This window comes from Haliotis rufescens, unplaced genomic scaffold, assembly GCF_023055435.1.
Source record: "Haliotis rufescens isolate VD_foot unplaced genomic scaffold, xgHalRufe1.0.p SCAF_19, whole genome shotgun sequence".
NCBI lineage: Eukaryota > Metazoa > Mollusca > Gastropoda > Lepetellida > Haliotidae > Haliotis > Haliotis rufescens.
The window spans coordinates 17137833-17165471 of NW_025963879.1; the positions used below are offsets into that span (position 1 = coordinate 17137833).

Here is a 27639-nt window from a genome sequence, read left to right on the forward strand (position 1 = left end):
TCCGAGATGATACTCATTTATCCAATATTTTATTGGGTTAAATTGGTTTTAACGCCGCAGACATAAATATTATGCTTGAGTGGATTAGTAACCATTAGACTGCGTGTCGCAAAAATACATTCGTGACCAACTCGTGTTAATCCGGGACAAGCCGAATAGCGACTCGTGCTAATCTCATGGCCATTTTTGCGACCGGACATCTGGACATGCGGAATTATACAGTATTATTGAACACATTTAACTGTGTCTTGGGTATATTTTTAGATGCAAGACATATGTAAAATCAAAAGTTATTTCCGATGGATTCTTTGACGAACAACTTGAAATCATACGCGCATTCAGATGGGTTTGTCGTATTTTCGCACATAACATTCATCGATAGGGGGACGAGTCTGGTGAATGGCAAAAATAGTCGCTCTGGCCTACCGAGTACGGGTGTGCGTGTTGCGACAATTGTCGTGCAGGGCACTTGAAAATTGCATGCCCTCATTCGGCAGAGGCGTCAGTAACCATTGTTTTTGAAGTCAGAACTTATGACATATTCCGATTAACATTCTTTACAATGATACCACATTATCTGTATTTTTTACCGAGATTGAGTAGATTGATAATTACCGTTACTTACGAAAGTATGGCTGATTGAAGATGGCCAGGGTGTTGGCATCAGTGCAACATGCAGAGGTCAGGTTTAAAGAGAGAATTTGTCATTAAAATTTAACCGTATATTTTGTGCGGGAGTTCTCATTCAAAGAATTGGCTTCGGCCCAACTGGAAAACAACACATACTTACATTATCAAGTCAAGTAAACATCGCTGCAAAGTTGTTTGGACAGGAATATAAAGTACATTGGTTCCTTCAGATTCGATCATTGGAGTTCATAAATCAATAACAGCGTACTCCCCGAAAAACTACGAGGACAACTTGCCGATCATGTCGCGATCTTCAGAGTTCGAGTGGTTGCAAACGTAGACAAACTGTTGGGTCTCGGAATTTTGAAGACGTTCAAGAAAACCCATTGATGCCTACATCGAAATATGAACCTCAGATCAAATCAGTTAATATACCGGTGAACATGTTTTATTGCAATTAAAAACTTTTTTTTAGGAAAAATGAAAATAACTTGGTCGAGATCGGTACCCCATGGAACTTAAATATGCGAACATTCAACGGGGTTCCCGACACTGCGAACATCTCATTCCACTGCGAATAATTAGAAATGTGTTGTTTTTTGTTTATTTGTTGTTGTTTTGTTTGTTGTTTAACGCCGCACTCAGCAATATTCCAGCTATATGACGGCGGTCTGTAAATAAGCAAGTCTGGACAAGACAATCCCGTGATTGACACCATGCGCATCGATCCACGCAATTAGGATACGATGGCATGTATCAACCAAGTCAGCAAGCCTGACCACCCGATCCCGTTCGTCGCCTCTTATAACAAGCATAGTCGCCTTTTACGGCAAGCATGGGTTGCTGGCGACCTATTCTACCCCGGATCTTCACGGGTCGCGTGCATGAGTGGGTGAGTGACGAATACAACATACCGAGTTATACAACAGTGGTATCTCGACTGATGGAGACATTCAATCTCCACATCAACCCAAAAGAGTTAAATAATGTCATGTACAATTATTTATGTTAGTTGCATACAGCCACCCGATCCAGGAAATATTACCTACTACTAGCACAGAGTTGTTAGCAACTATGACCTGCTACTAGTAGGTACAAAGACGGTCTCTACGTCTCTGGAGACTAACATTTACTGCTACTACTAGCTAACGGCAAAGGAGCATGTCTAAAATGATTTTCATTGGTCAACGAGTCTACGTCGACGGTATGCAAGCCAGGCTCTGTCTCAACAGAAAAATAAATAGATTACCGCAGAGCAACTTCAGCCTGTAACCAGCTAGCTTTCTAGATGTAGAAGTAGCTTCGTAATGGTGAAATGCGCCATGCAAACCTTTCAACCACCATTCCAGTATGTTCCCAGTCACCTGGAATTACAAATAGAATCTATATTATCATGAAGAAAATTATACGGTAACCATTGATAATTACATCACCAGCTGGTCACATGACCTCGTCATGCATCATCCTCCGCCGCCATTTTGTGTAAGGTCACGTCATTTGTTCCACTCAACCTAGGCCAAGTTTAGGCTAGTTAATTGTGTCTTTTCTCTAAATAGAGCACAACAAACGTGGGTGTTTTCATAACAATAAATACTCTTCAATATTCCTACCATTGCCACAAATGGGAACGTAATGTCGTTCTACAGTGTTTTCTACAGGGAGCCTTGCATTCTTTGCGTCCCTAGAAACAACGTCGACGTGCACAAGCAAGGTCACGCATCATAAATGCCGTTTATTCTAAAAAAGAGTGCTTTACCGAAACAGTATGTCCTACAGTACTACCTATCGTACATTGTATTCGAGTTGTTGCTTGGTATAAAGCGCCCATGTTTTGACGCGAATCACTTGCATCCAAAGACGATTGGGTCACGTTCCTTTTCAGAATCGCTCGTTTCTTTTAGTCCAACTGGTAGTAATTACTAGTAATTAGTACTTACATATATATACTATTATATGTCGTATTTTGTTTACATTTCAGCAGTATGCATTGGAGGCAGAAAATTTATTCAAGCTCTGAAGTCCCAAACAACTGAAAATGCTCCAAAACACCATCACGTGACCCTGGTATTCTCAAAGGGCTGGTGAAAGTGTTTGTTTTGTAGGCCTAAATGTTTGTTGATAGTAGAGAGGCTGATTGATAGACTTTATAACAAGTCATGATCAACATTCCCCAACTGTTAGTTAATTACACTGGTCAGTCTACATCTGTATTGTTTCTTTGCAACCTCTGTCAACAAACTCAAATTTATCCATTTAAATACCTGAATAATTGTGTTGTCATATTTTAAGATTATGACTAGGCCTACAGCATCTAACTAACTGTAATCCTCTGATAACTAAATTTCTGAAGGCAAAATACCATTTTATTGATGAATATATCTCCATTTAACTCATACAATTTAGTGTAGGGTGTAATGTTTGAATGTTTTTGTTGACAGTAGCAGACACTACATCTGCCTATGAGCAATGGACAGAACTGAGAATACCATATCATGAACCATAGTGAACACTGCTGGCAACATCCTGTTTTAGTAAGTATAATTGAATCCCCAATTATAATGTCCTTGTACATAAAAAAAATGACATAGTGTTGTTTTTAAATAGTGATCTGTTTGGCAGTGTTTTATATTTTGTATATTTTTCTTTTCACTTCTACTGGCCTGCATTTGTCCTTGTCATTTTCCTGTTATTTCTGATACATTCCAAAATAAGATTTGTCTGTACAGTACCAGCACACTTTAATAAGGACTAAGAGCAAATGTGCCTATTTCTCAGTGTTTTAGACAATTTGTGTTGTACCCAAATAGAGGGAATATTGTTACTGTAGTTCTTGTCATTGTCTTGGCAGCAAGTGCGACATGATCATGGGCACTACTTCAGCATGTTTAGTTATACACATTGACCAGTGAAGATCAGGGTCAGAATAGGTCTTCAGCAAACCATGCTTGCTTTAAGAGGCGACTATCCTTGTCATAAGAGGCGACTAACGTGATTGAGGGGTCAGGCTCAGAGACCATGTTGATGTATGTCATCGTATCCCTTTTGCATGGATTGATGCTCATGATGTCAATTACTGGATTGTCAGGTCCAGATTTGATTATTTACAGGCAGCTGTCAAAGGACGAATATTGCTTAGTACAGCATTAAACAACAAACAAACAAAGTTATACAGTTCAATTTTTTAAATAATCTTATACTCTAGTATTATAATGTGCTATTTTTATTGATTATTATGAATACAGACTGTTTGTATCAGTTTGTAAGAGACACAAACCAAGGTTCCCACAACTATCTGCACATGCTTTGTCGTAACACAATTAATATGGTATCTTCAGGTTATGTATGTTTGTAAAATGTGCTAGAAAGTGTCCACTTTAGTTGTAAAATCAGTATCTTCCTCACAACAGAGCTAATGTGCACTACCTTGTTGTGGTATTTTTTGTTGAACTCGTCTCTGTCTTTCTCAAGTTATGTTTGTGCAAGGTGCCTACCTGGTGTATTGATAATATTACCTGACAAGAGTCAAGTTTGCTCATCATATTCTGAAATAAGTGTCTCCAATCTAATAGAAATGGGAAAAGTAATACAAGCGAGTCACCATCATTTTAACCGGTGCTAGGGATGTCAGCATAAAGTATATGGTTTTTTATTAATATTATAAATATTAAAACTCTTTGCACCTTGAAAATTGAACATTATAAGAAAACTGCTATGTTTCTTTTCAGCTGACAGGCTGTTTGTGGAAGATGTAAGGTCAAGTGCTAGGGCCCCCTGTTTAGTTTAGACCTACATTGTAAATGTTGTGCACTGGACCATGGAGCCTGGTCACTACAGGGTTTACCCAAGCCTCTTAAAACTGGGGACAAATTCAATTTCTAATCTTAAAAATATCATCTTGATTCTCTAATCATACTGTTAAAATTATGTTTTACGTACTTATCTAATCTCTGTGGAATTCCTAATCCAATTAAATAGTAATGTCCAATATTTTTTAATATATTTGCAGATAACAAATTGCTATAGACTAATAAGGCAACTGCTATATTATATTCTGACTCTTTACTGGACTCACCAGACCCTGCACTGTATACTACTGAACACAATGAAGGATCAACATCTTTTCATTTCGGAATTCAAGTAGCAAGCGGTAGCCTGTTGTCTGGTACTTTAAAGTATACTATAATGCATGTACTAATTCTTTATACTGTAAACACATAACATGTTTTGCTTGAGCAATCCTTCTTGAAAAGCCCCCAAGTTTGAAACGCAAGTCTAGTAATATTGTGCTCGATGTAGTAAGTCCAATTAATAATAGTCAAAATGACAACACTAAAATCCTGTTCGGGCTAGTTGACCCATCATTTCGGGGCACAGACTGCTCATGTAATTCAATATATGGTGACAATGTTGCACGAGGTTCTGTTGTGTGTATTTCAATAATTTGCACATTTATGAACTTTAACCTTAATGTAATCCTTGAATCCAGTGATGCTTTATTTTTACATTTCTTTAATAACCTACAATTGTTATGAAGCTGTCATTTTTTGTGTGGTTCCAGGAATAAAGTCACCAGAAATGTATTCAAAAATTTTATCTGAGTTTGAGCATGACCAACATGGTACATATGTTTAAAATGTTGTTTTCTTCCACTTCTCAGACATGTAAGTTATTGTACAGTAAGTCATCTGTAGTGTAAAAACATGTTGATTCTTTTGTTTGCATATTTAGCTATTCCAGAACTGTTAGATGATATTAAATTGCTGTAGAAGGTATTTATTTCCATCTATAATGTCATTATGGTATACCAGTGTGTATGACAATTGTTTTGAAATTCATCAATATCTTCAAATATGATCTAGTGTATCCAGTGAATGACATGTAAGAAAGAAGGAAGCTAGGCAGCACCCAATCAGAGAGCGTACCATTAGACACATGTGATCAAAGGGGTTCCAGTTCAACACATTGCCCTTACGTATGATGGTCACTGTCAAACGTTTTTCATGGATCTGTGTTTGAAAACCAACTCATCCTGATAATAGGTTTCTGATTATATTGCCTATTCACTTACACAAGATACACAATTTTGAGTAATAAACAGTTGAATGTAGAAATCTGTTAATGTTGACAGGAAGAGAACAATCATTACCTTAGGGTTATGTTAAATATCATTAACATGATTATGGCTTTAATGACTTATTGATAAATAAGAAATATACGCAGCAAATTCTGTCATTGTCATTGTAGTATTTGTCTATACTATTACTTAAACACTACATTAATAGCCATAATCACATTCAATTACAGGGATCGATTTCTCTACATACAAGCCCCACCAGTGCAGGTAAAAACATTGCTGGGTCCACTTGCACAGAACAATCTTAGCACTTCAATTATTGTAAATCCTTAAGATCACGATCTTAGGCTTCGGCTACAATCGCTGTCCAATTGATCAAAGGGATTGTAGGCTATGATCATTGTAAGCTACAAGCGAAATTTACAATTGGTCCAAACAAATCTTAAGTAGCTAAGATCGTTGTGGTCCCTGAATAAACTTGACAAAATGGCGTGCAGGACCTCATCTAATTCACATAAATATTCTGCCTTATGTTCAAATATTGCCTCGTTATTTTGTTAACTTTATGATTCAAATCAACACTTTAATTTAAGATTTAAAGTCAGAAATATTGTTAATTGCAATAGTGAACCACTTAACTATCGAATCGATAGCTAAAAGTAAAAGTACTATACCCACCGGACTCAATGCTGAAAGAAGTGTGAAACAACATACCTTTTCACTAATCAAGGCAAAGATAAAAAGTTGTCTGCAAGCGATTAGTAACGTCCGTGACCTTTTCGATAACTCAAGGGCAGCTAATCATAGTTTATACTCTAGATGAGAGTGGTTTCCCTTTGTGTAAGCATGTAGCGTAGAATCTACCTTTCCCAGTGTATTAATGTTGTAGAATCGCTGAGCTCCCCCTGTTATTCTTTTCGGTCCCATTCGTGTCAGTTATTTTGTCTTTAGTTCATCATTAAATTAATCTACAAATAAATATTAGATGAATTCAGACATGTTTAAATATAAAATCGAGTTGGCAGGGGACGAGGGATTTTAAAATCTGAATTAAAAAGAAATGAAAAGTATTTATTAAACAAGCAAATACACATGATGAGACATTTGAAATTTGTGTAAAATATCCCATAAATAGCAAAAGTAAAATTTACACCTTTTAAAAATAATTATCAATATAATTAATACCAAGTGAATATATATTAAACAACTGCTTTCTCGAAACATTATTCATTATTATTATTTCCCATGCATTCTTGAAATCCTGCGTCTTTCTGTGTTTTGAAAAGGTACACATAACATCCTTTGTCACAGCAACGAAATGAAAGCATGAAGGATATATTTAGGATTTTCCGAAAAGCTCCCCCGTGTTATGTTATTAGGAAATATTTTTAGTATTATTTATTTTAATTTTCATAATGATTGTGTCACTAAATAATATATTTATTCGTATTTCAATACTTTTGATAAAAAAACATGAGTAGGTATTTCTCAAGTTACAACAGATAACAATTCCTAAATCATGACACTATTAATGCCGACAAAAATATATGCCATCATTCTAGTAATCGTTTCCTTCAAATAATTGGCACCTTTCTTGAAACTGTGCAAGGTGCCATGGAGGGAGGTACATGTTGTGTCGTGAACAGTTCCACTTATTGTATACGCAGCAAGCTATGCGCGTTTGGAGACAACTGTAGACAGGAGTCGAGTTTAAGATATTTGTACCTCCACCGTTGAAGATTTCAATCTTAGATGAGCCGTCTTACAATTACACTAAGATGGGTTTGTGCAAGTGGAATAGGACAATTGTATGGTGATTGTAAAATTGATTGTAGCCGCCTAAGATCGATTGTAACTAAGATTGTTCTGTGCAAGTAGGCCCAGGTGTCGGTAACTTTTAGGTGAGGTTAGGTTGCACGCAGTGCAGGTAACATTTCCAACCATAAGTGGAAAACTGAATGCTTTAGAACTGGCTGCAAGTCTTTTCGAATCCAGGAAACAAAAGTTCATGAAAGTAGTGAAATACACAGGTGGTCTGAATACATTGAACTTGCAGGACTCATTCTTCACATTTACCAATAGAACAGTCACTCATAAGGTTACAATCACAACAGACACTTTGAGACTTCTGTTTAAGGTTGTTTACTCGAAAAGGCATGTACAGATTCACCTCAAAATAAATTCTGGAGCACATTCTCAAGGGTTTTTTTCTTTGAATTTATTTAAAATTCAAAATAACAGAAGATTTTGGTGGTGCAACCTGCTTAGTTCACTTTGTTGCACCTGGTACAGGTGGTAAGACAGAATGAAATCGTACCCTGAATTATAGACCAAGGCCCCGATGACTGTATGACTATGGAGTAGCATTGATTATCATCGTCATATTTTTTATTTCAGTTGGAACACAACAGCATCCCTCCTGATCAAGTGAAAAGGAATCCTATGACACCACTTGATCTTTGTCTGACATGGAAATCTGCAAATCAAATAAGGTGGAAGAATAACATCTGGTTAAAAAAATTATGTGGAAAAGTAAGTTTTTCAACATTTTGGGTAAGATTAAACTTCCAAATTTCATCAGGGGTTTGAAAATTAAAGGATGATAAATTCCTCATGGCTTGTTATGTGTTATTTATCCACTGTTTCCTTTGTTTGGACTTTTATTTTTATAAAATATACATTAAATGTAAAACTAGGCAAAAAGTCACTAAAATCAGTCAAAATCAAGAAGGTCCAAAATCGCAAACATAACTGCATTGAGGTGGGTGTCTGAGTTGAAGCAAATATTGATCTGAACAATAATCTGTCAGCAGGTCAGAAATCACCCACGTAACTGCTGTTATCTGAACACAGTTCAGGTTTGAGATTCACCATGAACTTTTCAGGTATTGAGGGGCTGTGGGGTCCAAAAGTCATCTGAAAATGATTGAACACATGAATAATGGACATGAAATTTAAATTACAACATAAAATAGAATGGTCATGTGTGTAAAGACATGTTATGTTGAATAGTCACTTTCAAATTTATCTTCCTTTAAGGTGGTCGAAAATAACATGGCTGCGAATATAACGACACAAAACATAGACCAATGTTGATATATTTTAAACAAATTCAGTCTGTAGATGTGTTATGTGTTCAGGTACCAAGTGTTGAAGTCAGCTAATGTTAGCTTGCATCAACCTTCAGTTGTTTAAAACTTTTACTTTAATGACAATCCCAGAAATCCCAGAATCACAAAAATCAGTCCATCGTGGTGATTCTGTGTTAGAATAGGCCCACTGCAACCTATCCTTGTTATAAGGGACGAGTTAAGTGATTGGGTGGTCAGGTTCAGTGACTTGGTTAGTTGCTTGTTATTGTAACAAGATGACAGTGATAATATCTAGATTCTAAATATGGCCACCATGTCAACCATATTGAATTTGTCATCAATGCTAAATTATATTACATTGTACTTTGGGGCATAGTATTATTTTTTTAACTGCTGTTACTTTAACTGCACATACTTCACATGTGCCCCCTTATCTACAATTACTGCATTTTCGTTTAGCCCTTTTGGTTTTATGCATATACCGGTAAATTGGAGTGATGAATGGAAAATATCAACACAGTAAATGGTGACACAGGAGTGTATTAAATGTTATGAATTGATCTAAGTGTTAAAATGAAAATGATATTGAGAAAACAGCCACATAATAAAATATATAAGTACCCTTTATCAGAGCGGCAAATCAGTTCTAGAAATGTGAATTTTATTGGGATTCCAAACTGTATATTTGTTCAAGATAAGGATTTGAAATATCTGATGTTGGTTCTTTTTGTAATGTTGCAACATAAACATAAATACAGTCATCCCTTGCTAAAACACCCTTCATGAAATACCACAGATTGGGTTAAACTTCAGGTAAAATACATGGGTCCCATACATTTAAATACTTCCCCCACAAACGCATTTTTAGGTCATCGGAAATAGCATATCAACAAATCTGCTCTGAAATTATGCAAGTTAGTCCTGTTGTAAGGATGCACAGATGCTCTTGAGAAGTGTCCATTGTATCATCTAGACTTAGGACATATGTTTGCAATCTATTTGATTAAGTTAAGTCATATTTTTTATTTGAAATACTATGTGCTTCTTAAAACACTTGCCTTCAACTCTTTGTTCTTATGTTTTTGATCATGCAACTTTCTATGTACTTATTGGGTTGGAATTATCAAAAGGGTAGCAGTTTTGGGGCACCATTGCTGAGAAATATGCCAGAAAATAAATCTTGAAAGTGTGCTTTCACTAATTGTTGTTAATAAAGTGTATAAATGGGCTGAGAAATGTGTGAATTTGAAATATTTGAAATATTTTATTTGAGGTTTGAGATAAAATGCAAATTTTACAGTATTTTAACAGAGCTCCAGATAAGATTTTTGATTCAGTTTTTTTGTGGTTTCAGATATCTGCTTTATGGTGATGTCATGAACTGGACGCTGCACTCTTGATTCCAACACTAATATTGTCATGACCAAATGTTAAAGTTCATATTCAGCAAGTTGAAGATAACTGACACCATCTTTAAGTATAAGTTTCACAAATATGGTATTCAGAAGTTTTTTGTTTTCACTACTGATGTATATATAGTATAAAAAAATGGATTTCTGTAATAGAATAAAGTATTGGAATACATGTGATACTAGTTGTGTTTCCGTCACCACAATCTCATTAAAATCAGACCTTAGTTCTCGCTACCACTAAACAAAGACCTGAAGACATCCCATTAGGAGTCACGTCAGAACGACCTTTCATTCGACCAATCAGAGCGTCGCTTACCAGATCATGAAAGTGACAGTCAGAATGTGATTTCTAATCATACAACCTCGAAAACTTTTAACACAGGGTATTCCAAAAGATAGTTACAGGTTTAACGAATGAATCCATACAATCTAGACCATCTATTAGCCACTCCAGAATGTTCTTTTGTTTATTTTTCAAATTTGTAATCGAGAATTTGTCCAAATATGTTTAGAAGCGTAGTCGCCAATTTGAAATTAGTGCCATAAAGTATGAGAAAGCTGCCTTCTGATTGGTCATTCTATTGGTCGGTCAAAGTTCGCACAAGGTCGGTCTGACGTGACCCGTACTGGGATGTCCTCAGATCTTTGTTTAGCTGTAGCAAGAACTAAGGTCTGATTTTAATGAGATTGTCGTCACCATAGTGTGGATGTTTTATGCTGTTTGAGAGAAAAGTTGGCCTAATGGTCTAAAATGCTTCAACACTGCAGAGTTGTGTCGATTGGTTATGTGAAGATCCATTCTGATCACTGGTTTGGAGAATAGTGACCTTAAGCTGAACAGATGGACATGTGGCAGTGTGATTTGAAAGTGAGACACAAATTTATGCAACCACATGAGGTATTGTGGTGCTGAAACGAAGGATCATATTCTGGATTTGAACCCATGACCAGTTCATCAAGTTCCATCAACCATGACAATTGGGACACCTGTGCACCCAAGTTTCTCTCACTCTACTTCAGCAAAATTGCAGTACCATAAAGGCAGAAATTAATAAGTAGGGTCAGTGTGACTAATAAAGCAGTTTCTTGTCACTTTTCGGCCCAGTTTTATATCACAATTAGACATATATTGGGTAGGAACACTACCCCTAGAACCTTACGATTCTTGTTCTTTTGAGATTCCATAACAGCTGCGTCTGATTCAAGAATAATCCAGTTTTACATCACTGTCGGACATACGTTGGGAAGAAGCCCAAACCCAAGCACCTCACGATTCATGTTTCTGTTGAGATACGATAACATCAGCATCTGTATCACGAATAACGCAGTTTTACATCACTGTCGGACATATATTGAGTAGAAACCCTAACCCTAGCACCTTATCATTCATGTTTCTGTAGAGATACGATAACATCAGCATCTGTATCACGAATAACGCAGTTTTACATCACTGTCGGACATATATTGAGTAGAAACCCTAACCCTAGCACCTTATCATTCATGTTTCTGTTGAGATACGATAACATCAGCGTCTGTATCACGAATAACGCAGTTTTACATCACTGTCGGACATATATTGAGTAGAAACCCTAACCCTAGCACCTCATGATTCATGTTTCTGTAGAGATACGATAACATCAGCGTCTGTATCAAGAATAATCCAGTTTTACATCACTGTCGGACATATATTGAGTAGAAACCCTAACCCTAGCACCTCATGATTCATGTTTCTGTAGAGATACGATAACTTCAGCGTCTGTATCAAGAATAATCCAGTTTTACATCACTGTCGGACATATATTGAGTAGAAACCCTAACCCTAGCACCTCATGATTCATGTTTCTGTAGAGATACGATAACATCAGCGTCTGTATCAAGAATAATCCAGTTTTACATCACAATTAGACATATATTAGGTAGAAACCCTAACCCTAGCACCTTATCATACATGTTTCTGTAGAGATACGATAACATCAGCGTCTGTATCAAGAATAATCCAGTTTTACATCACTGTCGGACATATATTGAGTAGAAACCCTAACCCTAGCACCTCATGATTCATGTTTCTGTAGAGATACGATAACATCAGCGTCTGTATCAAGAATAATCCAGTTTTACATCACAATTAGACATATATTAGGTAGAAACCCTAACCCTAGCACCTTATCATACATGTTTCTGTAGAGATACGATAACATCAGCGTCTGTATCAAGAATAATCCAGTTTTACATCACTGTCGGACATATATTGAGTAGAAACCCTAACCCTAGCACCTCATGATTCATGTTTCTGTAGAGATACGATAACATCAGCGTCTGTATCAAGAATAATCCAGTTTTACATCACTGTCGGACATATATTGAGTAGAAACCCTAACCCTAGCACCTTATCATTCATGTTTCTGTTGAGATTTCGTGATATCTGCGTCTGATTCACGAATAACGCAGTTTTACATCACTGTCGGACATATATTGAGTAGAAACCCTAACCCTAGCACCTCATGATTCATGTTTCTGTAGAGATACGATAACATCAGCGTCTGTATCAGGAATAACCCAGTTTTACATCACTGTCGGACATATATTGGGTAGAAACCCTAACCCTAGCACCTAATCATTCATGTTTCTGTAGAGATACGATAACATCAGCGTCTGTATCAGAAATAACCCAGTTTTACATCACAATTAGACATATATTAGGTAGAAACCGTAACCCTAGCCCCTTATCATTCATGTTTCTGTTGAGATTTCGTGACATCTGCGTCTGATTCACGAATAACGCAGTTTTACATCACTGTCGGACATATATTGAGTAGAAACCCTAACCCTAGCACCTTATCATTCATGTTTCTGTTGAGATACGATAACATCAGCATCTGTATCAAGAATAATCCAGTTTTACATCACAATTAGACATATATTAGGTAGAAACCCTAACCCTAGCACCTTATCATACATGTTTCTGTAGAGATACGATAACATCAGCGTCTGTATCAAGAATAATCCAGTTTTACATCACTGTCGGACATATATTGAGTAGAAACCCTAACCCTAGCACCTCATGATTCATGTTTCTGTAGAGATACGATAACATCAGCGTCTGTATCAAGAATAATCCAGTTTTACATCACTGTCGGACATATATTGAGTAGAAACCCTAACCCTAGCACCTTATCATTCATGTTTCTGTTGAGATTTCGTGATATCTGCGTCTGATTCACGAATAACGCAGTTTTACATCACTGTCGGACATATATTGAGTAGAAACCCTAACCCTAGCACCTCATGATTCATGTTTCTGTAGAGATACGATAACATCAGCGTCTGTATCAGGAATAACCCAGTTTTACATCACTGTCGGACATATATTGAGTAGAAACCCTAACCCTAGCACCTTATCATTCATGTTTCTGTTGAGATTTCGTGATATCTGCGTCTGATTCACGAATAACGCAGTTTTACATCACTGTCGGACATATATTGAGTAGAAACCCTAACCCTAGCACCTCATGATTCATGTTTCTGTAGAGATACGATAACATCAGCGTCTGTATCAGGAATAACCCAGTTTTACATCACTGTCGGACATATATTGAGTAGAAACCCTAACCCTAGCACCTTATCATTCATGTTTCTGTTGAGATACGATAACATCAGCGTCTGTATCAGGAATAACCCAGTTTTACATCACTGTCGGACATATATTGAGTAGAAACCTTAACCCTAGCACCTTATCATTCATGTTTCTGTAGAGATACGATAACATCAGCGTCTGTATCAGGAATAACCCAGTTTAACATCACTGTCGGACATATATTGAGTAGAAACCCTAACCCTAGCACCTTATCATTCATGTTTCTGTAGAGATACGATAACATCAGCGTCTGTATCAGGAATAACCCAGTTTTACATCACTGTCGGACATATATTGAGTAGAAACCCTAACCCTAGAACCTTATCATTCGTGTTTCTGTAGAGATTTCGTGATATCTGCGTCTGATTCAAGAATAATCCAGTTTTACATCACTGTTGGACACATATGGGGTGGAAACTCTAACCCTAGAACCTCATGATTCATGAAATACGATAACATCAGCGTCTGTATCAGGAATAACCCAGTTTTACATCACTGTCGGGCATATATTGGGCAGAAACCCTAACCCTAGAACCATGTGATTCATGTTTCTGTTGATGTTTAGCAACATTAGCATCTGATTCAAGAATAACGCAGCTTTATGTCACTGTCGGACCTATATCGGGTAGTAACCATTACCAAAGCACCTCGCGATTCATGTTTCTGTTGAGATAATATGGTGACATCATTATTTTGGTACTGTCTAACTTACCATCTGTTTGGATGTAAAATCATAATCTGTAGCATGGATTGCCAGGATTGTAATTTAAGCTATAGCATGGTGGCTGGTAAATGTATTGTGGACAAGGCAAATCAGTGGCTGACAAGATCAGCAAAACCCATGACATTTGGCACATTAACACAATCAGCCATTTGACATTATGTCGTTCGGTGATGAATACATGAACACATTCATGCCTACATAATACTGTTTATCCTTGTCATAATCAATCAACTACAAACAAAATTCATCATTTTGCTAGTTCTTTATTGTTGAGGAAACAATAAACATAAATGTAACACATGAAAAGAGTTTTGCCTCAAAATGCTCAAAACAGTGTAAGTGAAGAAATTCCATGCACAGTATATTTGTAAGATGCTAAATTCACCATATATGATAATTGATATTATGAATGAAAAAAAACCACCTCACATTATGAAACAATATATAATATGAATCATATGTTTAGATGCACAGTACTGTCCATGAGTATAGGGAGAAACACTGTCCCTCCACACAGTAGCGAACTGATGCTACTCCCTGCTGATCTTTTCACTACTGAGGATGCCAATGCTGACTTCAACACTCTTCTTCTCAACACTTCTTCTTTCCAGAAACGTACAGGGCATAGTTGCTCTCCCTTCTCAAAGCACACTGTATTGGGAGCTGTATATGTAGTTTAGCGTTGGTGTAAACTGATACCATCAAGTTTCATTACAGCATGGTAGTTGCACTGAAAAGGTTGAAAATATTCACATAAGTGATGTCATCACCATTGATTGAACATTTTCCATGGAAAAATAACTTATGATTTAACTTCAATATAAATAAATCCACGTAGTACACCTTATTTTTACATTTATACCCACATTAATTTAAAAGTATATTGGAGTCAATTCTTTTAAATAAATATGTCAATATCAACAACTTCATAGACTCCTTCTTTAATTACTTACATAAAAAAACAGGAAGACAACAATAGAAAATCAGTGACATTGTTAAACCCAATACATGTATAATGAAAAACAAGCGTTTCCCATTCTATTATCAGCCAATCAGGAAACAGTTGACCGTTTGTGGGTATAGCATACATTTATTTTAGGTTCATGGCAACATCAAGTTATGTTCCATTAAAAATGCCTGTAAAGATATTATAGTTTAATATCATGTTGTCTCACTTAAATTCAAAACTTAATGGGAAGTTATAATTTGCAGTTATCTCAACTGGCAAGGAATTTTTCTCAAGCCAGTTAAATGTGTCCAGGATACAAAATTAAGATGGTGTTATTACCACAAATATTTTCTTGAACAAAAATGAAAATATCTGATGATAATTTGTGTACTTTTTGTAATTCACATCCAGAAACTGATATACATTTATTTTTTGGTAAAAGATTTCTGGCTTCTGGACACAGACTAATAATTTGTATCTGGATATTCGTGTGAAGGAAAATGTGATAACAGATGATAATTTGATCTGATTTTGTTATTTTCAAAGTATGTAAGTGTAAGGTTCTTAAAATACAACCAAATTTCTAACATTTTGTGAGGGAGATGACTGATACAGTTAGACATCAATTTCGAAAAAATATATACTTCAACAAAAACATGCATACAAATTTTATACACAGTATACTGACTCCGAGTGGACCATTCCTTCTTTTAGCCCTTACTACCGAGAGCAAGACAGGGTAACAACAAGTACCATCTTTTAACGTCTTTTGGAATGATGCTTCAAGGGATCGAATTTCTGACCTTCCGCTCTCCGAGCAGACACTCTACCAGTACACCATAGAGGCAGTCAATCAGACTTGGAATTTGATGAATTTCAATGAGTTAAAGTAACTAAGTTGACAATCCATCAGTTTATTGTTATTTTCTGAGAACTAACAATCAAAAGTACTTTTCTTATGTTCACCATTTTGTTACTTTTGTTCATTAGTGTAGAAAATTCTGGATGGGAAGCATTTTATCTGGACAGGAATATTTGCAAAGTTGCCTTTCCGGGAATTTTATACGCTGCTGTTACATAGCGACACGCTTAACATCAAATCACAATCTTGATATCATTGCTGGGATGATTCAAGCCAAGTTTCAGCTTCATAGGCTTTGTAGCTCTAGAGGAGATGTTGAAAGTTTAATCGTTAACGACATACATACCAGCAGAAAAAGGTAACTTTTCTTAATAAAAAGTCCAACAAAACTCAATCTCATTAAAATCAGATCTTAGTTCTCGCTACCGCTAAAAAATGATCTGAGGACATCCCATTATGGGTCACGTCAGCATGACCTTTCATCCACCCAATCAGAGCATCACTTACCAGATCCTGAAAGTGACAGTCAAAATGTGTTTTCTAATCATGCAACCTCGAAATATTTAACAGAGGGTATTCCGAACGACAGTTACGGGTTTTATGATTATATCCATACAATTTAGGCCATCTATAAGTCATTCCAGAATGTTGTTTTGGTCAGTTATAAATTTATTTAATCGAGAATACGTCAAAATATGTTTCGAGGCGTAGTCGCCAGTTTGAAACTAGTGCAGTAAAGCTCGAGATAGCTGCCTTCTGATTGGCAAATGTCGATTTCAGTCATTTCATTGGTCGATCAATGATCGCGAAAGGTCGTTCCGACATGACCCGTAATGGGATGTCCTCAGATCTTTGGTTAGCGGTAGCGAGAACTAAGATCAGATTTTAATGAGATTGAACAAAACTAAGTTTAATCTGAAATTAAATAATGCATCTTTCAATATGCATATTGATGAAGACATCTCCTCAGTTTTAAGGTCGTGATTCACAATTTGCATGCAAATGTTTATGGACTGCGCATAATTTGTGTGTTTGCATGTTTGTTGGGAGCAAGGTATTTACACACGTTTTCATAATGTAAACAGCACACAATGATTGTTTAGCTCTCTGGGTCTAATAAAATCTTTTTTCTTTTTGTTCAACTGTAATTAATAATGCTGTCACGGCTTGATGACATGTTGCAAACACGAAATGCGCAAAACGAAGTTGCCAAACATTTTTAATGTTCATCGAATCACAAATATCATCTGCCACATTAATAATCGGACAATTCTTGGGTTAAGACGAATTAGTGGCAGAACTGTACATTACCGGTTGAGAGAGCACAACATCCGGTCCCAACATTCAGCAATATGCCTAATTTTGCTTACACAGGACTATCAGTCACACTTGGTGTAGACAGCATCTGAGGTTCAGAAGAAAAACAGGGACAGTACACTGTTCACAAATGAATGAGGGTTTCATCTGAACTGCTCTGATGATCATGCAAAGGTCTACATGCATACTGGAGAATGTTTTAGCAACTCTTGCATTACTTATCATCATCAGTTTTGGGGTGGAAGTGTAATGGTATGGGGTGGCATCACAACTCATGGGAAAACACAACTCATCATTGTTATGAGGACATTGTTTGAGATCATGTTCTTGCCTTTGTGCACATGCAGGGACGTAACGTCATGTTGCAGCAGGATAGTGCCCGCCTACAAGTTGCACCCCTCTTTGGGGGCGTGTCTCTCCGTCTCCAATTACCTGGAATGGATTTTGTCAAAGAATTTGTTATGATAAAACATTGATGAGACAAAAGACCAAATATTATGTTGTAATTTACAATAACATAACATTTACACTACTTAATACACAGCAGTTACTTTTTTCCATTAGTATAGATGAACACAGCCATGACATAAGCTTATTTGAACCTTCGCTTTGTGTAAGCTACAAGTGATCATCATCATTTCTACAAAGTTAAGTTTCAGCTTCCTGGAGAGTGTAGTTTCTCTTTTTTTATTTTCATTCTTAATTGTTTTTCAAGAAGCAATTTCAGCCCCTCCATTTCTCCAATTTGAATCCCCACCATTGGAGAATTGATTCCAACCAAATATGGTTGATATCTATCTCTTAGTTCCAGAGAGGAAGTCGTTTAAAGCAATATAGCCAAATTACTCCTATTTGGCCCTGATCCTTGGGGGGTCAGCCCTCTCCATTTGTACAATTTTTAATCCCCAGCATTGGAGAATGCTTCCAACCAAATATGGTTGATATCTATCTCTCAGTTCCAATAAAGAAGTCATTTAAAGCAATATAGCCAAATTACCCCCATTTGGCCCCGCCACCCAGCCCTTTGGGGGGTCAGCCCCACCATTTGTACAATTTTGAATCCTCACCACCTAGGGATGCTTCCAGTCAAATTTCGTTAATTGTCAATTTGTGGTCAAAAGAAGAAGTTTTTTGAAAAAATCGTTGACATACGGACGACGGACCCCACGGTATGGCATAAGCTCACCTTGGTGAGCTAATAGTTGTGTCAGGATGACAAACACCAGACAAGCAGGCCATGTTGTTTGTATTCAAAAAGTATTTTGCTTTATTTTGTATATTTGTCTTATCTGGAAAAATAGTCTATGCTATATTACAACCAGTTTGTTTAACGACATGCAGACATGAATCCTATGTTTCGAGGCGATCAATGTTACCTTTGTTGGGTGCAACTGGACCAAACAAGCTATTTGCACCAGGCTTCTTGTAACTGGACAGTGAAACCTGTGAACATGGTATACGAAGAATGAAAATCTTCATAAGAATAAACACAACACATGACACCACAGAACTGAATGAACAAATTGTAAAATAAAACACTGGGACAACCACATAACTTAATCCGAGTCCCATTGTGGTGCTACACATGCCAGGTGTCATTAAGTTTTAGTTTCCTTGGTTTCTGAGAAGAAAGTTCTTAAAGTTGAACAAATCAGAATTGGAAGCTACAAAAATACCTTTGCAAATGAAGGTTAAAAAAGTGTAATAAACATCCATCAACCTCTTCATGACAACATTGCTAAGGTTATCTAGGATAAACAAAAATATGCCTCATTACGAACCATTTGAATGGGCCTGAAACTGATCAGAATTTATTTTTAGGGAATTAAATACTGGTAAAGGTCATCATAAATAGATTAACAAGATTATGCAGAAATAAGTAACAAATGGTCAGATACACCAAATGATATGAATATTTAATAATGATTGACAAATGAGGAAAAACGAGTGAATTGTTTATGACCACTTAAAATAATGGTGCTTGGTCCAGGCAGGCAAGAGGTTGATAGCACTAACAACTATCCATGTAATTGGGGTGTAATGTCACCAAATCAGCCACGTCACACAAAACTGACATTCCATATAGTTGCCCTTTGGGAATGTTAAGAATCAAATTCTGTGACTACGTTTGTGAGACTGAATTACTTGGATCATGTCCGTAACAATCCAAACAGTGTAAGTATACCTGTAATCTAGATACAAGGGTGCATGCAAAGGGTATGACCATGGCATGATAATCTGAATCTGAAATCTGAAAAGAACAGTAGATCTATTTTATACCATTGTTGGAGTGCATGATAACACACATATATAACCAATCATAGCTTCACTTCCAAAAAGATTCATAGGAAATATTGCAGGTACAAGGTTATTACACTTACTGGTACATTCCATTATTAGGACACAAAAAGGTGAAAGATGATGGCATGACCAAATGCAACATATGATCACTGAAACATAGCACATTGGAGATTGAAATATAGTATTACAGCCTGTTAAATGAATAACACCATGATACATGAGTACCTGGACAAAATAACATTCAATATGGCTGCAATGTCGTCACCCCAAAAAATCACAGACACAGTTTACCAGATTCAACCTAATGGAGGCCAGATGTGCCCATTGTATTGGTGCCATTAAACTGACTCATGTAACAGAGCTCCAGACAGAGACCATATAATAGAGGGACGGCCCTCACCAACAGTTTATCATGAACCATCAGCGCTACGGTCTGGCATGTAACTGATACACCCCGACACCCTGCTGTTAACCTCTCTGTACCGCTGCAGATGCGCAATAGATGCGCAGACATTCACGACTGACCATTCTGGTAACCACGTAAACAATATTACATAATATCCGGGGTAAGAGTTAATTCCCTTAGCCGAGATTTCTCCGACTACGACCAGCGACAATCCAATAAAAGGACGTCCCTTAGCGGATTACAAAGATTTTTGTATGATATCTCTCATTAGCACATGTCAGTTGGCTGCAAACTATTTGCTGAACATGTGTGTCTTCCGGGACATTTATTTCAATTTACATATCTCATTTTATGCTGCAATTGTTAACTATTATAAATAAACAAATATACCAAATCTACTACGAACGCCACAGAAAACTACGATCCGGTAAATTGCACAGGAACTCAGGAAGTGTAAATAAAACTCATTCAGAAGCAGGGAAGACACTTGTAACATATCACCCTATTCCCGATGTTCACAAAATATATCTCCAGATTAACTTCATATCTTATATTAAGTCCAGACTAGATTTACTTGCAAAAATGCATGATCACCGACTGGTGTAAATGCTTTACTATTAGCCAGAAAAAAAATGACGCCATATTAATGTTTTTATTTCATGTAAATTCGCTACTATTTTATAATGCTAATAGTTCCAATGAATTAAAAATACATATTAAACTACGAGCGTTGTTAAATGAATTTTCGATGTGTTTGACAATGGGCTTCGAAAGAATCAAATGTTATTGGTTAATGCCAGTTTGGGGCTAGCAGTGATAATAGGGTTTGCCGGAGCGAGATAAGTTTGACACCTTCGACCTTGTTGTCTGGAACTTCTCTCCCGACGACTGCCGATATAATCCTTCTTTTTTTCTTGGCATTTACAAAGCAAATGATAATTTTATAATACAAATATTTCATGTAACGGATTTATATTTTTGTATGATGTTTTCATTGTTGTGTAAATACACAAAGTAAGTAGTACCTTCATCATATTTACATTATTATGATTGGGTTTAGGCCAAGATCATTTTGCTCATAATCAATATTTACACGGCATAAAATAAATAATTGATTAAATGTAGTCATGATTAATACAGACAAAATCTTCAGAAGATAACAAATATGTAGTATTGTAGTATGTAGTATACGCGCGATATGTGATAGAAGCCTAACTGAAACAAAGTTAAACTTACGAAAAAATGGCGAAAGCAAAGGTAAAAAAAATACGCGTCTTACAAAAACAATATCATACAAAAACAATATCATACAATATAAGTCACTTTGTATAATGTTTCAAAAGATATATGCGGATGATAATCACAGACAAAATGCATGTTATTTCGTCTGCTATATGGTAATTTAATTTAAAATATGTGACGTAAAATATGGCCTTGCGCCAAAAATCATACCAAAAAAACTACCGATCGTACCTAAATAACTTTGGTACCAAGCCAAAGGGGAAATCGTGATGAATGTAAAACTATTTAATTCAGGACCGATGATAGGAACACATTCGTCTGAAAGCATGCGGAAATTAAGAGTTGTGGTGTAATTATTTCGGGAAAAGTCAGATTTAGTCCCATTTCTGGAGTCAAAATCTGAAATATCGCATCCGCCCTAAATTTGTAAATGGCACTAAGCCAGTTTTTAACATATATCCTTTTTATACACCTTGGTAACCAAGGACTTTCATTGCGAATTAGAGGCCGTTATTGAAAATCAAAATCTGCACTTTTGCCGATTTTACATGTGCGCCATTTTGTTCTCTCGGACAAAGACAAAGCGTGATCACAGTCATCAAATACAGTGACAACGACATGCTTTAGGGCACCAACAAATCTCAGTTGTAATGTTAACAATGTTAAGAAATACATGAGTGTAATTTTGTTTAGTAAAATATATCTTTTGCATGGGAAAAAAAGGCGACAGCGATGACTGCAGTTAACGCGTTTCTGCTCGCTTCCGGACAGGCTGCGCAGTACAAGCCGTAGCACTGATGGTTTCGCGCATAGGCTAGAGGGCCGTCCCTCTATTATATGGTCTCTGCTCCAGATAACTTTTTGAGCAATTCAGTTTTTACTTTAGGGTTTCTATTTTAATTGGGTTATTACATTTTTCATTGGGTAACCAATATTTTTTCACTCATCGTTTCATCACTCTCTTGGGTCTTTCCCAAAATTAGTGAACATTTTAAGATTTCAAAAAAATGAAATAATGTTCTAAATACATAGGTTTGACTGAGAAAGTAAATTAGCTTTTTATTGTGTTTCAGAAATTAGCTCCTTTGTATGCATGCTGAAAAAGCTTCATTGGGCATTTACGCGAGCTGTTTTAATAATTTGAGTTTTTCATTTAATGCATGCGTTTCTGTACACAAGTTAATGGAAAGTAATTGGGGGGTATTTTACACAAATACGCTGCTTATCTGTAGCTCTGATGTAATAATTTTTCCCTTCATTACCTTTTGGCTGTCCCCTCACATGACTGACAGAAATACTGTTCGAACAAACTTCCCTGGGTATAGGTGTTAAAATGGCTCTGTAGCTTCCCTGTACTTTTTCATGGAATATATTATTACAACAAAAAGGCAATACAAGGGTATAATAAATAAGCAAAAGAAACAAAACTATTTATCTACAGAACAGACTTTCTCACAGCATCTTGACCAATTAAAAGGATGACAGTATATGCAAGAAGACAAATTCACCATTATCCCCTAAATATTAAATACTTGCTATGGAAACTAAATATCCCAAATTATCAAAAGGCACCAGTTCAACACTAGACCTATCTATGTGCCATGCTTGTTAAGGAAATATTGTAAAAAAAAATTAATCTGCATAGAAAGGAGCACTACCCTCATTTTCAGTATGAGTCAAAGTTGTGGCATCTCAAAATATTAATTTAAAAAAAGTCCTAAACTATTAAAAGGCACCAGTTCACCACTAGACCGATCTGTGTGTCAAGTTTGGTGAAGAAATATTGTAGATTTTTAAGGTATGTTCCAAGAACGATCACTACCCTCCTATTTCAGTCAAAGTTGTTGCCATGGAAACTAAAAAGATAAATTTTACAAAAATCCAAAACTATCAACAGGCACCAGGTCACCACTAGGCCTATCCATGTACCATGATTGGTGAAGAAAATAGTAAACGTTTTTTCAAAATCTTACACAGAAGTATGAATGCAAGGACTGACCATGTCCATTTTAATACCCCCGCAAAACATGTTGTGGGGGATAATAATTGGTAATGAAACGAGTCAAAAGAACACATTCATCATGACTGCTGCAGCAGCACATGAAGACAAAATGTTGCAGTTCCAAATATAAGAAAAACTTGCAAAATATGACACTGTGGTTGGGTTTACCAAATAATTACTGTATATCAAATTTCATAATGTAAATGCAGAAGTGGCTTTCTAAAGGGTGAAAAGTATATGTTCAATATGGTTGCCATGTCTTGACAGCTTGAAGTTGTATTGGCATCATGTTAGTGGGATCAAATACACAAAATCTCAGCTTATTGAAAATATGATTTTCAGAGAAGATATTGAAAACACAAACAAACTTCATAAGGTATGTGAAAGTTTAAGGCCACAGAAGGCACAGGTAATACAGTCATCCAAGAAGCCACCTCAATTTGCTGGGCAGAGTTGCATCCCTGTCTGTCTCACAGTCCTTGAACCATATTATTTTCCCTTCCGCCCAGCCCATCTCACAGGGTCTACTTTAAACTAAAATGAATATAAAATGTTTCTATCAATATTTTACATTTTCAGAGACTAAGCAGCATCCCTTTCATATGCCAGAAATCTATGACAATGGGTTCAAATCCCATAATTACCATGATTATTTTCCTTGGTTTGTCGGCACCATTTCCACGCTGGTTGGTCTCATCAAGTGGTAAATATCTAAGATGTTCCTCCCAGATCAAGCAAAAAATACACCAATGTAAACCCCATAACACATATCAAGTTTCATAATGCCACATCTGAAATGGCTGTGTAATATGCAAAAGTTATATTTTGTAAATGGCCTCATGTTTTAGAATATCATTGCTGAGATTTCAGTTTCATAGGCCTTGTAGATTCAGAGGAGGTTTTGAAAGTGTACAAGTTAGTTATGGACAGATGACAGATAATGCACCATGACATAAGCTCATTTGACTTCAAATTGGATATTCCTGTATTCATGATAGCCTGTAGTTTGATTACAGTATACCAACTCACACCTCATAACTTAATAAATGGCCTAAGGTCTGAGGGAAAGTAATACTTTCACAATATAATCAGGTCAGGGAGTTTGCATAGTGAATGGTTGAGTTGGCTAATGCAACTTAGAACAGTGTTTCAGTAATATCACAGTGTGTCAGCTGATGATCCAGTGAGGAAAGACTGATATAATGAGGTACCGATAATACTACAAATGTGGTATTTCATATCATGACATCCATGATTTAATTTGATGTATGATGATTCCTCTATTGTTATCCCTGACTTTATCATGGTGGCACTGCATACAGATAAATGTTCACAGCACCTGTGCTTAGCTTGTGCTAAATCTATACAACAGTAAATTAGCCTTAGTATAACAATATAAATTAATGTAATTCCCAACATGTATAGGGGTAGAATACAACATACCTGATTTCCTACAAGGGTTGCACCTCAAATTTCCTGAATGTGGCAGGACACAGCCCACTTGGATACCCTGGGAATAAAAAAATGTGTAAATTGGTACTGATATCTTGACATATTGGTTGCAAAGGGAGGTAATCAATGATACATGTATAGTTTACTATAAATTTGACCAATGCACAATAATCTTTATGATCCTTTATTAATCTCATATGTCTACATATTCCCTCAGTCTTCATCATAACAACAACAACAACAACAAACAAAAAAATGGGCATGTAGACTAGCGAATTAGAGCGTGGGCCTTATCTCACAATGGAGCGAACGCCAGAAATGGACCTCACTTTGAACCCAGAACACAGACTTTTCAGCAAAACAAGTTAATTAACACTAATAATCTAGATGAGATTTGATGCTTCCCCGATGATATATCAATGTTAGTCCAACACTCATTCTGGGCCTACAGACATAGAATACAAACATGCGTCATGTGCAGGGTCAGCAGGCACGTTGACGTTCTCCATCTCAGTATCTGAAAATAAAAAGTACCATAGTGAATGGTTGTAGACTGTAAATTATGTTTGCACAACGACTAGATAACATTATGACCAACGAACAAGTAAGAACAGATAAACAAAAAGCAAGATCTAACCGATAAATGTTTGATCGAAAACCGATCGCTATGCCGGCCAAGGGGGATAACTCTTTCTGACCACGTCGGGACGATGTTTCCAAAGACAAATTTTAACCTTGTTTGCCAATACATTTTGTAACGATCAGTTCTTATAAATATGTGTAGTTCTATTAAACAAATACACATACAATGGCATGTATGAATGAAAACCGTAACGATCTTCTATTTAAGACCGGATTACTATACATATAGGCTATCTATAGATCTATCTATTGGTTGTTAAAATTGTAATTAGGTGATGTATAAAATACATATACCGTATGAAGATACTAAATCTAAGTCTAGCCTGTCTAGACCGGAGATAAAAAAAACCCCAACAAAATGATGACAGACATCCTACCATCTGCTGAATGCTGTGTTGGACACTGCATATTCCAATATGGCGTGAAATGCGCCCCTGTGAACATACATCCTAATATGGTTATGCTATTTAATTGTTACTGTTAGCTAGTAGTAGCAGTAAATGTTAGTCTCCAGAGACGTAGAGACCGTCTTTGTACCTACTAGTAGCAGGTCATAGTTGCTAACAACTCTGTGCTAGTAGTAGGTAATATTTCCTGGATCGGGTGATACAGCATACATACCGTCCGTAGCTAAACTCGTCTTAGTCACAGACCTAGAAGGCAATCAGCATCAACTACACAGCTGACGTCATGAACAATGCCCATATTTTTTTATTTTACGGCCATAATCTCTATTTTTAGAACTCTTCACCCGAACGAAGAGGCGCAGAAATGTGAATGCAACACACTGTTACATCTCGTCTTAAATCAATAGTCAATGATGACAACAACGATGACTGTAGTTCAAAACATGGTATCTTTACTAAATCCTCAGTCACAACTGACCCTTCAGCCTAACTGGCATTACCAGGACAAAATTAAAACACATGCACATGCCACCACAACCAAGAAGAACATTTATACATACCGTAACTAAGGATACATGATAATACATTCTACACTGTGATGGAAAAGGGGGATAACTCTTGTAGCCCTTCTTGCATACCACTAATAAAATAACAACCTTTTACTATTAAAGAGCGAGTTAGAGTTAGGTTTATTTAGAGTTGAGCATTTGTGTTTGTGTTAAAAGGGTGATAGAAATAATGTACAAGTGTCACTACTTTGTAGCCGTCGATGTGGCTGAGTGTTTACTGCGTGGCGTTGTATAGTCTCCGAGATGATACTCATTTATCAAATATTCTATTTGGTTAAATTGGTTTTAACGCCGCACACATATGCATGAGTGGATAAGTTTAACATCGATTTGCATATTTGTATTTCGAACTGATCAATGCTTTTTGTATGTGAAAATGCTAGTTAATTTGGAGGTATCAAATGGAATTTGATGCCTGATTTTAATCCTATTTTGACCAATCAGAATCAAGTTATCTTCAATGTCATGGTAAAATAAGTATTTCTGTTATATCACGGTGTGTCAGCTTAATGTGGAAGGAAAGTGATCGAGGTCCTTCAAACTAGTTACTTATGCAACTGTAGAGTGAGTAGGTTTTTTTATATTATTTTGGTGTAGCTTGAATAACATTGAAGGAACATTGCCGTCAAACGTTGTGTGGTATATTTCACAACCTGTGGGTAGTCGTGCTGGACAAACCGGTGGTCGAGAGCGTGAGTGCATGAGTGAGTGAGTATGGTTTTACGCCGCTTTTAGCAATATTCCAGCAATGTCACGGCCAAGAAATTGGCTTTACACATTATACCCATGTGGGGGAATAGAACCCGGGCCTTTGGCGTGATGAGCGAACGTTTCAACCACCAGGCTACTCATCTGTGTCCACTCATCAGTTCATATATTGGTCTTCAGCAACCAATTCTTGCCGTAAAATGCGACTTTGCTTGT

The 27639-nt window shown here is 36.5% G+C and overlaps 2 long non-coding RNA genes across 6 annotated transcripts; one reads left to right on the forward strand and one right to left on the reverse strand.

Annotated features, from left to right (window-relative positions):
- The first annotated feature begins 2093 nt into the window (after nucleotides 1-2093).
- On the forward strand, nucleotides 2094-10380 carry LOC124134474. 2 transcript variants are annotated; one of them, XR_006861106.2, is made up of 6 exons: nucleotides 2094-2112; nucleotides 2609-2694; nucleotides 3069-3161; nucleotides 5935-5971; nucleotides 8102-8236; nucleotides 10151-10380. It is a non-coding gene; the product is annotated as an uncharacterized LOC124134474 (long non-coding RNA). The 2 variants fall into 2 exon arrangements; XR_006861105.2 differs by lacking the exon at nucleotides 2094-2112 and having other exon boundaries at nucleotides 2299-2694.
- LOC125381660 lies at nucleotides 8248-25793 on the reverse strand. 4 transcript variants are annotated; one of them, XR_007221954.1, is made up of 6 exons: nucleotides 25735-25793; nucleotides 25564-25614; nucleotides 25089-25155; nucleotides 19071-19137; nucleotides 17689-17782; nucleotides 14814-15296 (listed from the first exon to the last, which is right to left on the reverse strand). It is a non-coding gene; the product is annotated as an uncharacterized LOC125381660 (long non-coding RNA). The 4 variants fall into 4 exon arrangements; XR_007221952.1 differs by having other exon boundaries at nucleotides 17689-18126; XR_007221955.1 differs by lacking the exons at nucleotides 14814-15296; nucleotides 17689-17782 and adding an exon at nucleotides 8248-8620.
- Between the last annotated feature and the right edge of the window lie 1846 nt (nucleotides 25794-27639).